The sequence below is a fragment of the Rhinopithecus bieti genome, unplaced genomic scaffold, assembly GCF_001698545.2.
Source record: "Rhinopithecus bieti isolate Rb0 unplaced genomic scaffold, ASM169854v2 scaffold_48739, whole genome shotgun sequence".
NCBI lineage: Eukaryota > Metazoa > Chordata > Mammalia > Primates > Cercopithecidae > Rhinopithecus > Rhinopithecus bieti.
In genome coordinates, this window is record NW_016820251.1 from 1327784 (window position 1) to 1344346 (window position 16563).

At 40.5% G+C, this 16563-nt stretch overlaps 1 protein-coding gene across 10 annotated transcripts in view; it reads right to left on the reverse strand.

Annotated features, from left to right (window-relative positions):
• SNCAIP (synuclein alpha interacting protein) overlaps nucleotides 1-16563 on the reverse strand; it is a 153250-nt gene that overhangs the window by 46579 nt on the left and 90108 nt on the right. The window lies entirely within an intron of this gene.

Genomic DNA, 16563 nt, shown 5'->3' on the forward strand with positions numbered 1-16563 from the left:
AAAAAAAAAAAAAAAAAAAAAAAAAAAAAAAAAAGAAAAAGAAAAAATTTGAGGCTAATTTTGCTTTTTGGAAATTATGAATAAATTCTTTACATGTTAGCAAAATTTAAATCTCCCCAAATTTTATCCATTTTAGATTTGTACAAGCTCCATGACAGCAGAGTCTGTGTCTAATTTATCTCTCTATCCCTTAAAGAACCTGAAAATTGCTTTACATAAGTAGATTCATAACGACTTTTTGGTTGAATGGGCTCATTTTTAACATCTTACAGAAGTACACATGCCTAATAAGCCTTAAACCTGTCTATCTGATTACACCACAGATTTTCTAAAATGGTCAGCAAGTAAACAGACATGTATTTGCTGCTGATGTATAGGCCACAATTATCTCTTCAGATCTAGCTGACACTTGGAATACCACTGAGCTTTAGCAAAGTATTTGCCTGCTGACTGTCCACACCCATCTATTGATTGAACAAACATGTAATGCAGTCTTAGAATGTGCAAGGATTCCTGATAGGTGGCCTGTTCCGATCCAAGTGCCTCATCTCTCTCCACCCTTTCCCACTCCCTCCCCTTCCCCTTTTCCCCCAATACCTCCAGATGCTACTCCCATTCCCAAAACATATTCCTTGTGATCGTGGCCTACATGGTGACAAGAACACTTATGCAGTCTTCCAAGCACTCTATCTCCAAGGCATCCTTGACTCTTCTCTTTCCTTGACCCCTGCCCTTCGTCACTCAGGCACCAAGTCCTGCTGTGTCCTTATCCTCAATCCCTCTGAAATCTGGGCCCTCTTCATCATCACTAAACCGACTGGACCACACTGGGATCCTCTCCCACAGTCTCTGTAAGTTTTTCCTGGCTTCCCCTGTTCTCTTTTTTCAGTCCTGAGTGATCCTTCTTCAATAAGTCTGACTTTGTCATCCAAAATCCACTCAAATAGTTCAGGTAGCCCTGCACTAAACAATATTTCCCCATATGTGGGTGCATATCCCTGCGATACCTAAGAGGCGCACAGGAACCATGGTAATACCCCTGATTTACAGAGTGAGAATGCTATTGGCCTTCCAAATTCTCTTTCTTCTTACTAATTAATTTAAGGAGACTCATTTTGGTGCTAGAATGAATGTAACTCCTTTCCAAAACTTACAATTCCCTATTCGAAAAATGAGACCACAGACTTCAGGCTCAGAGATGTTCATAAGCAAATAATTAAAGGAATGTTTCATGTTCAATTTACCACATTCATTTTAATGATGACCTTGAATTTATTGCAAGTGACCATGGCTTTCTATTTACAACCATAGTGACATGAAGTTTCTTTTAAGAACAAATATGTCTGAAAGTCAGGTGTTTTAGAAAAATATATTAAATAAACATAGTACAGATGCAATACAGGTAAAGCAAAAATAACAGAGGTAGACTTGGGATATAACACATGTTGTGGAAATGATACTTAAATTACTAGGTTTGTGAAACCTTGGCTTCCAGGATAATAGCTAAATTATTATTATTATTTTTTTTGAGACGGAGTCTCGCTCTGTCGCCTGGGCTGGAGTGCAGTGGCTGGATCTCAGCTCACTGCAAGCTCCGCCTCCCGGGTTGACGCCATTCTCCTGCCTCAGCCTCCCGAGTAGCTGGGACTACAGGCGCCCGCCACCTCGCCCGGCTAGTTTTTTGTATTTTTTAGTAGAGACGGGGTTTCACAGTGTTAGCCAGGATGGTCTCGATCTCCTGACCTCGTGATCCGCCCGTCTCGGCTTCCCAAAGTGCTGGGATTACAGGCTTGAGCCACCGCGCCCGGCCAATAGCTAAATTCTTTAGCATGGTATGTAGCAGCTCTTGTATTCGTTTTCTAATTTACCTTATCATCTCAGCACTCATGATTCCCAAATCACTAATTTTTCCCTGCAGCTCCACTGCTAAATTCATTCTTTCTGGATATACCATACTCTCCCTGCGTTTAAGCTTATTCTTACTTTCCTATAATGCTCTTGGCTGTCTTCTCTGCCTGAGACTGAGGCTCATCTCACAAGATTCCACTCAGTGGTTATTTCCTTCGTGCAGTTCCTGTGACTCTCCTAGGGAATAATTGCTCCTCCATTCCCCGTGCCCTGATAATATCTGCACATACCTAGGGTTGGGCATTTTGGAAATTCTGTTATAACTATTCACTCATATACCTGTTTAATCTTCCCTCCTGAGAACCCCTCAAGGGCAAAGATAGCCTGAGAACCAACTTGTGTTTATAACCAGCCCTTTGTCTAGCAGGGTGCCTTGAAGATACTGGGGACCAATGACTTAAGCTTTCAATGAATGGATGAATGAATAAAAGGGGAGATGGCCAGGGAAGGAGGAAGAGGGAAGGGAGAAAGGAAGAACAGAAGGAAGAAAGGAGGGAAGGAAAGAAGGAGGAGGGAGGGAAGGAAGCTGCCAAAACCGAAGATGAAAAGTATAGTAAATAAATGAGTTCTGACACAATGAAGTCACCTTGCCACATTTTGGGCACACCAATTGTGCCACATATTTCAAAGACAGTGTTAGTAAGCTCTTGAAAATGTTTAGACAAGATGTGCTGCATATTAAACCACTTGCATCTATTTCCTACAAAACATTCCTCAGTTTCCTCATCTGAGGAAAATGATGGGGTTAGACTATAAGATTGCTAAAACCTGATCCACCTCTAAATTTCTATGACTGTATGGAATGTCTACAAATAATAGAGCTCTTTATTCTGAATGACTCACTATGAAACACTATAATTTCTCTGGATCTATGTCTTTCACCAGATCCTCACAAATTTATAATTATGAGGCTATGCTGATTGCTGACACAGAGCAACTGTTTGGCTCCTAAGACTGATAAATTAGTATTTTCTTAGGAAGATAATGGACAGTTTGCTGTTGCAACAGTGGATTCAATTTTCAAGACCAAACGTCAATGCTGGCTCCCAAAATGCCTATTTATTTTCCTTCTAAATAGAAAGCTACGTGTCCATATTAGAAATTTAGCTTGAGACACAAGAAGAGAAAGAAAAGGGGTATGATTTAGGACAAAGTAGTGTTCCCCTACTGTTTTTCATTAAAAGTTAAATGGATTTTATTTTCCATGAGGAACAAAGTGGTCAGCTTTAGCTATAATTGTCTTCAAGTATACACAACAATATACCTCACATCCATAGCTACTGGAAACCTAGGCGCCTTCCAGAACATACTTTTGAAGTTCTTCAACATTCCATTTCCTTCCATTTTCACAGCAAAAGGAGGGGCATTATGAACGATTGGGAGTATTAATGCTAGAGTCAGGAGGTTGTTTAGTCCAATGTAAGCTGAAGTCTGTACTGCACCCACTTACTGCAGACACCTCAGGTTCTGTAAGAAGTGATGACAGGTGGCTTATCCCATGTTCTGACAGGAGGAAGAAGGCACAGTGTCTGAGTGAGGATGACTTGCTGGGTGCTCTTCTGTGTTGCCCTGAGAGATCAGACCATGACCTGATCAAAGTTAAGGCTGAGTCAAGTCTGGATTTGGAGAACTGTGATGGGGCACTGTGTTGGGAAGAGCAAAAGGGTGTGTGAGGAATGAGTGTTTCTAGGATGTTCCCTTCAGGCTGCTTGCTCATCCTTTTCATTGATGCTACAGACCCTCTAGTAAGGGTAATGTGAGGCTGAGAAAGGAGGACAGAAGGCTTGTTTATTATAGAAATGCCAGCCAATGATCTATACACATTAGGGCATTAAAACACTGTGGGGAAAGCGTCACCGATTTGGGTTCTAAACTTTCTGTCTTTAAGTGGCTACTGATATCAAGCAGCTGTCGTTGAATGTGTCTGATTCATGTTTTATTATTTCCAGCTCACATAATTTTGCACCCTATTTTCACCCATTCTTTTGTTTTGTGACAACTCATTGAAATACTCAAGCCCTACTACCCTGGATAGGAAAGATACTTCACCAAAGAGATTCCATCACGAAATCAGACTCAATATTTTGACAACTTTAAACCTTTGGGCTTCGAAAGTACAGTTTCCATAGAACAGCAGTTGGTGGGGTGAAGAAAGTTACATGGTCTTTGCATTATTGTGCCATCTATAAAGTATGCTGACCTTCACTTTGACACTAGCAAAACCTTGTAAGTGGATTAAGTTTTGTGTTCATTCCAGGCCCGTTTACCAGGTTTCCTTTCCTTCTTTCCCTCTCTCTCTTGAGGAAATGTAGGGAGAGATACATGTCAAGGGACAGTGAAAGGCTCACCATTGGAGATGCTCTGGAACAGGGCAGAGCTGTGAGCAGGCTCAGTGTGGCTTCTGACCATGCAGCACACACACATTTTAACTGAAGGTGGCGATGTTTTACAGGGTTGATCTACCGTCAAGGACAAAGGACTCTGAGTTACTGCTCCTTGGTAAGAGAGAATAGGAGGCTGACAGCACAGGTTATAAAATTTCTACCCTCTTCTCTCCATTTTCAGTTGACAACTCCCAAAGTGTCTGCTGATTTTACTTCTAAATATGGACTATGTGTCCACATTAGAAAATTAGCTTTAAACACCAAGACGACAAAGAAAATGGGGTGTGTCTTTAGGGTATAAAAGTGTTCCCTTCTTGTTTTATTTTTGCTAAAAGTTAAATGCCTTCTATTTTCCACAAGGAACAAAGTGGTGAGTCTGTGAAAACTGGTCTTATTTTAAGAAGGACACACTTTAAGGGGAGGAGAAATGGAAGATCCAGTGCTGGCCTGCAGCCTACTCTTGCTCTTGGCAGGTCTGTGGGTCTGCCCCTGCAAGCTCCTACCATGGCCTGAACCCTCAGCTACAAGACTGGAGAGAGAACAGGCAGGTACAGTGGCAAACAAAGTGGGAGGAAGAATGGACAGTGGCTCGCCGGGATTAATGAATGGCAGAGCTGCTGCACCTCCATCTTCAGGTGCAGGTCACCATACACTTCACAAATATTACTAACAAGAGTGAAAAAAAGATTTAAATATATTTTAAGAATTCCACAAAGCAATATTTCTCATTTGGAATTCTCCTAAAATGCCCTCCACTTAATACTTTAAAATTGCCGATACATTTATGTAAGCCTTTTTATGCTTCTGAGTACAAGGCAAGTTTATGATTTCATTAGATTTCCACAACTCTGGAGGATGAATAGACAATTCTTATGTATTCTTACTTGGAAATAAATGAGAACTCAGAGAATTTGAAGTGTAATGTGGAAAATGACATAGCATGCTGACTTCTCAACTAGGACCAAGGTTCTCTGACTCTACCTTTCTTTCCGTAACACTGGAGGACTGCCTTATTGAAATTAAATTATTCCCTAAAGATACAATTCACATTTTTCTCTATTTGGGTCACATATATGCAATGGAATCCCAGAAATCAGTAGTCATACTCATTTCAGATTCACTCTAACCTAAATCCAACACTGTGTTGTCTGTCTAAATTTTGGTAACCATTTACTAGGAACCTTCTGTGTGGGAGCAAAGTTAGAAAAATAATTTATGGCCAGGCAAGGTGGCTCATGCCGGTAATCCTAGCACTTTGGGAGGCTAAGGTGGGCGGATCACTTGAGGTCAGGAGTTCATGATCAGCCTGGCCAACATGGTGAAATCCCGTTTCTATTAAAAATATAAAAATTAGCCAGGTATGGTGGTGCATGCCTATAATCCCAGCTACTCAGGAGGCTGAGGCAGGAGAATCGCTTGAACTTGGGAGGTGGAGGTTTCAGTGAGCCGAGATTGTGCCACTGTACTCCACTCCAGCCTGAGCAACAGAGCAAGACTCTGTCAAAAAACAAACAAAAAACAAAAAATAGGAAAAATAATTTTTAATGACTTTTCTTGGCTGGGCGCACTGGCTCAGACCTGTAATTTCAGTACTTTGGGAGGTTGAGGTAGGAAGACTGCCTAAAGCCAGAAATTGGAGACCATCCTGAGTAGCAGTGAAATCCTCATCTCTACAAAGAATTAAAAAATTAGCCAGGCATGGTGGCTTGCTCTTGTAGTTTCATCTACGAGGGAAGCTGAGGCAGGAGGACTGCTTGAGTCCAGGAGTTGGAGGCTGGTGGTGGGCTATGATTGTACCAATTCACTTCAGCTGGGGTGAAAGAGCGAGACCCTGTCTACAAAAAAACAAAAAAATCCCCCAACCTTTCTTGAAAACAGTTGAGTGGAAGGGTTTCCTTCCTCTTTATTTTTAGCAGCATTAGCCTAAATTTAGAGTCATTTTATCACTGAGAATCTGTTCTTACAGCTGCTAATTCCTTCCACTGGCTAAGGGTGGTGATCTTTTTTTCTTTTTTTTTTTTAATTTAGTAAGCAAGAAAAGCAGGAGTACAAAGCATAGTCACAGTGCTAAAGCAACTCGTAATTGGCAGAATGCTATAGTACTCTTATACGGTTCATTCATCCAACAAATATATATTGAATGTCTTCTGTGCACATGTCTCTAGGGGTGCAGGGGTGAATGAAATAGACATAATCCTGCTCAGACAATGATGCAAGTACACAGATAAATAAAAAAAATACTAAATGCAAACTGCTTTGAAGAAATAAGGAGGGGACTGGAATAGAAAACAGATGAGAACCTCAACAAGGTGGTGACGTTTAAGCTAAGACCTGGAGGATGAGAAGAAGCCAATTATGTGAGAAACTGGGAGGTAATATAAAAGATAATTTTACGAAGATCTGAGTAGGTAGAAGGAAGCACATCTGCAAGTGTCTAAAGCAGAGAGAATCTGGCAGGTTCTGTAGCTGTTATTGCTAGATCAGAGTGGGTCAGAGTCAAAGGAAGCAAAGTTGAAGCTGGGGGAGGTTATCAAGGACCCCTGATAACCCCCATTTGGGGTTTTATTGGCCACAACAAAGAGTTTGTTTATTATTTTAACAGAAATGGGCATTTCTGAGGGGTTTTACAGAGAAGTGGGTGTCTTCGGAGTCCAGAAGGGGGAGAGGGAGCTCTCAGTAGCTGCTTTGGTAAGACACTAATTCCATTTATGAGGGCTCCATCCTCTTGACTAATCACTTCTGCAAAGATTCCACCTCCAAGTACCATCATCTTGAGAGTTAGGTTTCAACATACAAATTCTGGAGGGACATAAACATTTAGTTTATAGCATGGGGATATACTTTGAGCACAGAGACTCAAGACCTGGTGATGAATTGATATGGGACATCAGGGAAAGCAAGAAAATCTGGCTTCAGCACCTGATGAGATGTTTCAGTCAGCAGAGTGCAGTTCACTGAGGAGGGAGTCTGAGGAGCAACATTTCAGGCAGGGGAATTCAAAAATTTCTCTTTAGAATTCCATGAGACTTCTAATGTAGACACTGAGTGGGCCATTAAATAGGAGGCTGGAGTGTGGAGAGGATTCCCAGCAGCATGTAGATGGTATTTGAAGCTGTAAGCATGTATGAGAGACCTACTGAGAGGCTGAGAGGGCAGAGGGAGGGTCCTATTAAATATTTAGTCCCACTTGACTATTGAAAGGTCAAATTTAGAGGGAGGAGGAGTTGCAAAGGAAGACTAAGAGGGTGTTAGAGTGTTAGGAGAAAAATGAGGAGAGAGGTGGTCTCACAAAGCCAAGAGAGGAGACTGTTTCCAGAAAGGAGGGGCCTATTGTCTCAGCTAATGCTGACAGGTCAAGAAAGATGAGAAAAGCAAAGTGTCAGTGCATTTGACAGCATGGAAGCCATCACCTTCCCTAGAGAGATGGAAATCATACTAGGGATGTTTAAAGTAAATAGAAAGTTGGGGACAGGGGAGGGAGTTTCCCATGACTTTTTAAAGCAGGTTGGCTATAAATGGAGGGTTGGCAAGGAGGAGCAAATAGGATGGGAGCTTCTAGAGGTGGTTTGTTTGTTTTTTAAGATGGAAGGTAGAGAATGTTTGTATGATGAGGATAATGGCCTCATGGAGACAAAGAGATTAATAGTGCAGATGAAAGAGGAGATAACTGAAGAATCAGGGTGTCAAACCAAACGAAGAGAAGCAAAATATCAGCTGTCTCATACTTCAACCATGATACAAACCCAGAGGATTCCTTTCACGTCTTCACACATTCATCTGTCCATCCTATACCTCAGGTATATGGTCAGCAGCAGCGCCCAGGCACTGGAGACACCATCATGAACAAAATCACCCAAATGAGTTTTTAGTGTACTGATATTAAACCAACATCACATTAGTATCCAGATATGTATAGAGTAGGAAAAGTATAGGGAGCTAGGAAATAATAGGAGTTGGTGGGATGTACAGTTTAGGAGCCACTAGAAACCTGTGGTTATCAAACACTTAAAATATGACAGTGGCACTTGTCAAAATGATAATAGTTTTCACTTGTTGGGTTAAATAAAGTATATTATAAAATTGACCTATCTGCTTATACTTTTTAATGTAGCTATTAGAAAAATTTTAAGTTACATATGTGGCATGTGGCTCACATTACATTTCTTTGTTGTTGTTTCCTCAGGCTTTTTATTTGTATACATTTAAGGGGTACAAGTACAGTTTTGTTATGTGGATCTATTGCACAGTGGTGAAGTTTGGGCTTTGAGTGTAACCATCACTCGAATAACGAACATTGCACCTATTAAGCAATTTCTCACCCTGCACCCCTCTCTCACCCTTCTGAATTTCCAGTGTCTATTATTCCACACTCTATGTCCATCACATTATATTTCTATTGGACAGTGCTGGTCCAGAAAGTCAAGTAAAGTGGCCCTAAGGAGGTGACCTTGGAGGTGGAGGAAGAAAAGGAATAACATCCCATGTGAAGGAACACTGCTCATTTGAAGAACTGAAGGAGGGTCCTTGATGTGACTGGCAGGCAGGAGGCATGCAAGGAAGCCTGCTGGTCCAAACAGAAGATCACTCTGGGCCTTGAAGGCCTCATGAGAGAGTTTCCCACTGCATATCTTGAGAACCATCCTGGGAAACCATTGCCTGGTTTTGAGCAGGGAGTGGCATGATAAGACTTGCATTTTTGAAAGGATCACTGTGCCTCACTAAAAACAATGGACTGGTATCTAGGTGACCCAGGTCAGTGCTTCTCAAACTTGAATGTACATAAATGAATACCCTGGGGATTGAGCTTGTTAAAATGCAAATTCTGATGCAGGAATCTGGGGCAAGTCTGAGAGCCTGCATTTCTTACAACCTCCTGGGTGATGCTGCCGCTAATGGTGCTGGGATGGGTCCTGGATCATACAGTGAGATGAAAGGGCCATTGGAACAAGCAAATGCCACAGAAGTGTCAGGACTTATGCAAGAGGACCCTTCAACTATGAGATTCTAGGATTTGATTTCTATTACTTGAGTTTACTTTATGACTTTTTTTTTTTTTTTTTTTTTTTTTTGAGGGAAGAGTCAGAGCAAAGGAAGTAAGTGGATAAAAAGGGGTGATCTGAAATGGGAAGATAGAGCCCATTTAATATTGCGAGACAAAAGCAAAGGCTATGCTTTCAGGAAGAACTGGGGTGCTGTCAGAGATGCTATGACAGAGCTACCAAACTAGAAATGTCCCTCAACACACATTCATACTTTTGCCTTTAAAAAGTATGGGAAGATGGGATGGGGAAACTGCTATTCCTGTGACAGCATGGGGACTTGTGAGAAGGAAGTCATTGCAAAGCCAGACAAAGCCAAAGGCACTTGGCTGTGTATACATTTTTCCTTGTCCCTATGCTTCAGTTCTTTCCCTCACTGCCTCAAGGATGCCTCTCTCTAGACTTCCCATTTTTCATCCTTTCTTACTGCAGATTTCCTTTAACTCATTTCTACCAACAGGCAGTTTCTTTACTTACCAGTTTGGGGAGTGGAAGATATGTTTCTTAGAGTCCAGTAAAAATAAACCAAAACACAGGTGAGAAGACTGTGAGTTTCTACCCTTAAGTTTTCTTTCCCTCAAATACTGTCTTATTCTTAACTTCCTTAATTCCACTGCTGTGAAACTCGTAGAAAATCAGTTTGTTGTGCCACTTAACATTTATGGTTAAGCAAAGAAAAGAAATGTTTCAGTCAAGAGAAAAGGGGCAAAGATGCGATGTGTTTAAGCTCTACTACCTTCAGCCCTTTTATCATTTTCATTTTTTTTTTTCTGTTTTTGTTTTTTGAGACAGAGTCTCGCTGTCACCCAGACTGCAGCGCAGTGGCACGACCTTGGCTCACCGCAACCTCCACCTCCCAGGCTCAAGCGATTTTCTTGCCTCAGCCTCTGGAGTACCTGGGATTACGGGGGTGTGCCACTACCACCCAGCTAATTTTTGTATTTTTAGTGGAGACAGGGTTTCACCATGTTGGCCAGGCTGGTCTTGAACTTCTGATCTCAAATGATCCGCCTGCCTCGGTCTCCCAAAGTGCTGGGATTACAGGTATGAGCCACCATACCCAGCCCCTTTTATTATTTTCAATACCACCAGAATTTTATTTTAACTTTTCTCTCACCCCCTGCCCCCATCTTTATGAACATTGACCTACGCCCTTCCTCTCAGAAACATAAATGAAGTGTTAATACGTTAAAGGGGTTAAAGGTAGAGATGATCTCTCCCTTTCCACAGAAGGGGCAGCTCATCTTTCATGGGTAAGCTCTGTGGTCCATTCAAAATGATGGCCTATGCACATTCTGGAGCAACAGAAAAACTGCAAAAATTGTTCTCATATTGTGATGACAACGATATGTACAAATATGCCTCTGGGGGAAAAATACTTGAAAGAAGTGCAGTAATTTTGTTTTGGTGGAAAAGTTAAGTTCTTTACAAATAATGGATTATATAATTTTTATAATTGTTTTGTTAAACAATAAAAGTAATTGTTTTACTTGATAAAAAATCTCATCTAGATGTCTTATCATTTGTAAATTTTTACTCTAGTTAAAGAAACAATTCTTTGTTATCAATGTGAGGTTCCTTGCTGCATCAGGATGAAGTGTTCATTTTCTTGACTGAGATATTAGAAAATGTGTTTCCCCGCTCTTTGGAGTCCAGTTTACATTGCATCCTGTGAAATGGATTAATCAGTAAGCTTTTCAATTCAAACTGCCATACCAGCCTTCACTTTCAAGCTTTTAGCATTAAACCTTAATAAATATTGAAAACAGGAGGTTTATATAGTTAGCATCACCAACTATGTCATAACAGCATCTACAGGACAAATTTCATGTCAACTTATTATTTTAGGTGCTGGCTTAAATCCCTTTAATCTTAGAACATCACATATTTTATCTTTATAGGTTTAGGGTTTGTCACAAAATTTGCATACACAGGGTTCAAAAATATAGCAAATTTGCAATGCTTTTAAATGTATAACCTACATGACTTTAATGCCAGACACCAAGTTTAAAAAGTACTATTTCCTTTACTCATTGTCATACAAGTAACACTTTATATTATTTAGGTATAACATTTTTTCAGAATCCATTCAGACACATTACAGGGTCATTTATTACTGTTATATAACTGAATTTTCTAACCTCAGCACATTTAAGTTTTCAGATGTGAAGCAGCATTAATATTTATCTGCCTTCTTTCATAAGAAAATTACACAATGAGTTTAGCAGATACAGATTTTGAAAGAATCACATTTAAAGCACTATGAATTGAAACAAATGTGTATTCAAATGTCCAATTAATTTTTAAAAACTCTAAATCTATGAAACTGAATATGTTTTGATTTGAACACCATATGTCACCATAATGTATTTTTTGTCCTCATTTGGAGAAAACCATAGAGAAGAATTAACATTCACTGCCTTGTGCCTCTTTTCCCACCTGAGTAGCAGATATTAAGCAGAGAATGCATGCAAAAGTTTCACGAATAACTTCCTTTTTTAGGTGCAACTTTTTAAAATTTTTTTTTACACATAATTTCCTTTGCTGCTAATCCTTGCCCCAAACTAGTTGCTACACATGGTTCTCTGGAATAAATTACTCCTCAATTGAGTCAGCTTACCCACAGGGGGTATGGAGACTGTAGAGCAAGTTTCACACCCACTTACTAGCTCTAGAACTTTGTGCACATTATTTACCCTCGCAAGCCTCAGTTTCCTCATCAATAAAATAGGCACAGCAATGCTTCTCCCTCTGATAATTATTCTGAGGATAAATATGCTGCTTACAGAGGCCTGGCACAATGCCTGGTACACTGCTGGCTTATGAAACAACTCAGAAACCTCAATAACACCTGTGTATCTCCATGCACAGGCAGTTCATTCTCAGGCTTCCCACTCCTAGTTTTTTGCTTCCTTCTCACCTTGTGGCATCTCCAATTCCCTTGCACTTCCTTTCTTTCTAAACCACTTTTCTCACAAAAATTTGAAATAGTCCTAGTGCAGAGTAACTGATAGAGAATAGTTTAAAATATTATTCCTGTTAAGGGAAAACATAGACTTCAATAGGAATCAAAGCTTCTAGCTAAAGAAAGGGCACTCCTAAGGTGGATTTGTGGGTGTTGGTGGCCAGTGGAAGGTGTGAGGACATGACTTCCAGGCCTCTGACAACATTGCCATTTTCAGTCTTGGAGCCCACCACTAGGGCCGTAGGGATGAAGCAAGGTGAGCCCCAGGCTGTGTGTCTCACAGAGGTGCTTCCAAAGGCCACAAACAGGGCTCATTTTACACTCCAGCTTCTCTGAGGACACTTAGGAAGCAGGCAGAATGGACAGCCCTACTTGGGAAAAGAGAAAAGGTATGTGGGAAACCCTAGGGAGTGTTCTGTGGGGCTGACAGGTTTCCGAGCAGACCACATGTGGAGGAACCTCTGGTTTGGTTCTGGGAGCTCCACTTTAAGAGGATAACTGCACTGTATCCACAGAGAATGAAAAGAATGAGCAGCACACACTCAGAACTGCGGAAGGAAATGTTCACCTGGAGAAGACAGGCCCAAGAGTGACTGCTGCCTCCACACACCTAGTGACACTCTTGTCCAGCAGGGACTGTCCTTTTCTGTGGTTACAAAGGAAGAACCAGGATCAATGAGTGGAAATTCAAGGGACACTGACTTTGGCCAGTAAAAGCATTAACCTTTACGGATGGGCTGCCTCATGAGATTGTGCACTCCCTGTTGCTAAATTGATGAAGTACAGGCTAGATGACCCTATGGTTGGGATAAGGAGGATTACCTTCAAAGATTTGATTGGCTTTGGACTATCTATTTTTTGCCTTTTAGAAAACTTTTATTTGTGTATAACTCTTACATTTTCACTTGTAAATAAACGTATACAATAGTCGCAAAAACGAAAACAGTACAAAAAATAGCTGTAGACCTTTTATCCACATTCATCAGTTGTCAGCATTTTGCCCATTTGTTTATTATTTGTACTTGCTCACTTGCTCTTTCTCACAGACTAGCTGATTTTGAAAGTCCCTTCTCTTAGGGGGAGTTATGATTCTACATGCTGAGGCTTCTTTCCAGGTCATAAGATTTTAGAAAAATTGGAATCCTGCTAGCATTGCTCTTCACTGCACTAAGCATAAAATCTGAACTCCCCAAGGAGTCTGACCCTGATTATCTCTCTGCCTTCATCTCCTACTGCTCCTCATTTTGATCACCATTCTGCAGCAACATTGGTTTCTTCTTCCTCATACTTGCTAAGCTCATTTCTGGCTTAGGCACTTTGCAATTACTAGTTCCTTTGCCTTCAACACTCTTTGCTAGTTTTCTCATGGCTGGGGCTTTCTAACATTCCTTGATGCCCTAAGGCCTCCTTCCCTACCACAGTCCTTCATGTTGCCTCTTTTCACTATCTGTGGTGACCTTGTTTATCTGTTTGCTTGCCTTTTGGGTGTCATTCCCAGTAGAATGTAAGCTTCATGAGCACAGAGGCCTTGTCTGTCTTGTTCTTTACCACGTCCTCAATACCTGGGCCAGAGGACACTCAACACATATTTGCTGAATAAATAAGTAAGAGCAAATGAGAACATCTGGTCAGAGACATAATACGTACAAGGATAGATGTTAAAATTTGACAACCTATGCAAAATAGCAAGCGTGTAACTATTCTAGAAAGGTAAAGAGAAATGTCTTTGTCTCGTGGGGGTATCGTATTAGTCCATTCTTGCACTGCTATAAAGAAATACCCGAAATTGGGTAGTTTATAAAGAAAGGAGGTTTAATTGGCTCATGATTCTGCAGGCTGCACAGGAAGCATAGTGGCTTCTGCTTCTGCAACGGCCTCAGGAAGCTTCCAATTATGGCAGAAGGGGGAATGAGGCATCTCACATGGCAGAGGCAGGAGCAAGAGACAGAGTGGGAGAGGTTCTATACACTTTTAAACAACCAGATCTCATGAGAACTCACTCATTATCACAAGGATAGTACCAAGGAGATGGTGCTAAACCATTCGTGAGAAATCCACCCTTGAGATCCAGTCACCTCCCACCGGGCCCCACCTCCAACATTAGGATTTACCACTCAACATGAAGTTTGGATGGGAACACAGATCCAAACCATATCAGGTATGCTGTAAGTGACAGACGGTTGAGAAAGATTCCCCTGAGAGTGCTGAGTGCCCCATCCCAAAGAAGATACAGACTTTTCTCAGAAACCAAAGGGCATTCTGCTGTGTCCGTTTGAAAAGACAGAAATTTGCCAACTTTCTTGGAGCAAATTCCTTCTATGTGGCTGATACAAGAAAGACAGGGTGAGAAGGGTTATTTCTACATCTGGAAGGCTGTGGAACTGATTGAGAATGCCTCAATTCTTTAGGAAACCAGCTTCACAAACTTCACCATATTGAAATTTCTTTCAGACGGGCCCATGGATAATTCTACAGTGATGCTGTGGGCAGACACATTTTTCCATGGGTTCCTTTTTCTAGGATCACTCTCGATCTATCAGAATGCAGTTTTGCAGCCTCCAAATGGTCCATCAAATTGGAAATGTACATGCAATTCCATTAAGAGGCCTGAGTCTTTTGCTCACAATCCATTTCCTATCAGGTCTAATTATTGCTGATTACCTTGAGCACTGTGCCTTTGCTCTGGGTAAAGTTCAAAAGCTTTTAAGTTTGAAACTGGCCTCCTCCTCAACTACCTAAGAAAAGTCTACCATCATTTATTGTAGATATGACTAGAAATTGTAAGACCTGCAGAGAATGGAATGAACCAGCCCTGGGAAAAACAGTTGCTAAAAGTTTCTGTTTACTCACTTAACTTGGTAAGAGTCACCATTTAACAGAGAAAAAATAATTTACACTAATCAGGGAAAATATTGACTTGTAAAGATTTAAAAGGATAATATCTTAAAAGTAAATTATTGCCACCAAGTCAAACTATTTGGAAGGAGAGTATATGCAAGGGATAAGATAACAGAATCTGGAAGTAGACTCCCCGGGGTTTGAATCTCAGCTGTGTAACTTAATTGCTGTGTGACTCTGGGTAAGATATTTAACTTCTCATCTCTGTTCCTCATTTTGCCCATCTATAATATAAACATCCTAATAGTACTTAGCTCGCAACTATTTTAGGATGAATGGGATTAACGTAAGTAGAGCGCTTACAACACTACCCAGCACATTAAGCACTAATAAAGTATTTGCTATTATTTCTTCTCTCTTATTCCCTACATCCAATTAAAGGAAAAAGAAAATCTTGTATCTGCAAAGTACCTGTTTGTTACATCACCTAATTTTGATCCTAAGGACAGCCAGGCAACATTAGTACAGGTTTCTTCTCTATTTTGTAGATAACTAGTCACAGATTCAAGGTCATTTGGTTGAGAAGTGCCAGAACTCTAATTCAAACCTAGGCCTGGTGACTCTGAGCTTGGCAGCCTCCCCACTGCAGTTGGCTACCTGTGTCATTGATCACAGTCATTGGTTCAAGTCTGAAACGGGCACTGCCTTTTAAGAAGACACATTCTTATAAGACTTATAGCCAAGAGCGTCTATTAAATCCTATACAAACTTGAATGTTTTGGAAATAAAAAATAAGTGAAGGTAAGTAAAAGCTTCTATTTGAACTGAAAACTATCTTCTGTGATGTTTCTGACCCAAACATTGAAGCATTACTTTCACTCACACACACAAAAAAACACTGAGATAAACAAACCTAGAAAGACTAATTAATTTTCCCATCTCTCCTAAGCAAAATGTCAAAGGAAAACAAACAGTCCAGCAGAAAAGTAAATTAGCTTTGTAAAAATCCTTTCCATCAGAAAGGCCTAGAATTCTAGTAGCTGTATAGGTAAGGCACATCTATTTATTTTAAACACAGAATTTGAGGATTATCTGGTTCACAGGATTCTAGTGACTATCAGAGGAGGACCAGCTTTGGGAAGGTTAATGGTGATGCCACAGAGTAACTACTTGGAAAAATAATAAACATCATTTCATAGTTTAATACCATGGTATCACTCCCATAAATATCCTTTTTTATTTTCATTTTTGCCCATCATAGAAGGAAAAGAAGAGAAGCTTAATTTGATTTACAGAGGGAAAACAACTCTTGAATGTACTTTTTTAATCTTGGGGGTTGGGGGTGTAAAGAGAAAAGGTCGACCAGCTGGTTTTCATCTATATACCATAATTCTCTGTTTAGTTTACACTATTAAACTCCAAAGCCTTT